We start from the raw sequence: 1,692 nt of genomic DNA on the forward strand, positions 1-1,692 counted from the left end.
ATGGGAGTCAAGTCGATGCTGAAGGCAGAGAGGGCGGAGAGGATATGAAGATGTAAAAACAAATTGTACTTTTCCCACACCACATAGCATTTGTGCGCCAAGGTGGCTAATGTGTGTTAAAGTCAGGGAATCCCTCCTCCTGGGAACCAAGAGGGAGTCTCTCAAAACTAGATGGGAAAGGTGTTTGCTTCCACATCAATCCAGCTTTGGAGACACTCTATTAGTGACATTTGTCCCTTTCCCCCAAAACAATGAAGTAAAAAAACAAAACAAAATTCTGCATTTTTATAAAACTTGATAAAAAAAATAACTGTACAGTCACCAGAAGTACACAGTTATCAAAAATGCACACACTTCACTTGGCCTCCCCAGCACCTTCAGCTTTCTGTGCGTGGTCTGTTTTGGCATCTCCATTTTCTGCAGGGTTATTCCCATCCTTGTCAGCATCAGCTTTCCCCTTTTTCCCTTTGGGTACCTTCTCTCCCTTCTTTGCAGGCTTAGGTCCTGGCTTTGGAGGAGCAGGTTTAGCAGATAACCTTGTGGATCTCCTCTGAGGTTCATCCTTCACCTTGGCTCCTTGGCTTTATCTCCATTAACATCCCCTTCAACCTTTCTCTTGGGTATGGTGGCTTCGGCTGTGGGGCGCAAGCGCTGGATGCGGGGATGCGGCTATGGTTGATGTGTGTGGGGGGGGGTGGGGGGGGGAGGCGGTGGTGTCGTTCTCACCTCTATTTCACACTGCCAGTAGTTTAATTTCTTGACTGCTACTTCCATGAGATTCATAGTGGATCCAAGCAAAATGAAATCTTTGACAACTTCAGTCTTTTTTTTTCCATTTATCATGATACCATTTATTGGTCCAATAGTCAGGATTTTTGTTTTCTTTACATTGAGATGCAACCCACACTGAAGACTGTGGTCTTTGATCTTCATCAGTAAGTATTATATGTTTTTAAATTGTTAATTAGATCTATTGCTGTTAACTGAAAAACTGTAAGAGTCAAAAGGATTCATAAAAGTGCTGTGGAGATTGAAACTATAGGGAACAATTTCTACCCCTAGGGATAGGAGCATTAAAGAGAGGCATTGGAATTATTACAACCTTGAGGCTTGGAGGTGAACCTCTAGACCTGGGACTCAGACATGTGAGGAACAGGTGCTAATTGGTTATGATTGCTGTCTCTGAGGGAAGGTAACAGGGTTAATTTTGCAAGTAAGGGGAAATTGCAAACCGAATGCAAATGCTGCTACGTGCAGGAACAACTCTGCTATGCTGCAGAATCATGGTTGGAATGATGCTCACAGGAACAGGAAGTAGACACATGCCAACAGGAAGAAAATAGTCCCTTTTTCTTCTTTCATCTTTGCATTCTAACATGGAGATACTATTAAAGTTAAATGTAAACATGGGGTTGCTATTAAAGTAGTATGAAGGTCAGCAATTCAAATCTACCAGTCACTCCTTGGTAACCCTATAAAGAGTTGCTATTAGTTGGAACTGACTCAATAGCATATATCAGGTACAATAACAATCTTTGCATATGTAAAACTAATTTTTTCACATACCTTTTCTTACCACACATTATACTCAATTGTTTCTTACTCACATAATATAGTTTGTCTTTGACTTTCATATATACTACCAGAATCCTTCCCTTTTTTCAAAATAATCAAAAGCTACTAATAGTTTGG

At 40.9% G+C, this 1,692-nt stretch overlaps 1 pseudogene; it reads right to left on the bottom strand.

Annotated features, from left to right (window-relative positions):
- Positions 1 to 355: 355 nt before the first annotated feature.
- Positions 356 to 1,324, bottom strand: LOC102813330 (annotated as a pseudogene).
- Between the last annotated feature and the right edge of the window lie 368 nt (positions 1,325 to 1,692).

The sequence above is a fragment of the Chrysochloris asiatica genome, unplaced genomic scaffold, assembly GCF_000296735.1.
Source record: "Chrysochloris asiatica unplaced genomic scaffold, ChrAsi1.0 scaffold00136, whole genome shotgun sequence".
In the NCBI taxonomy this organism is placed as follows: Eukaryota; Metazoa; Chordata; class Mammalia; order Afrosoricida; family Chrysochloridae; genus Chrysochloris; species Chrysochloris asiatica.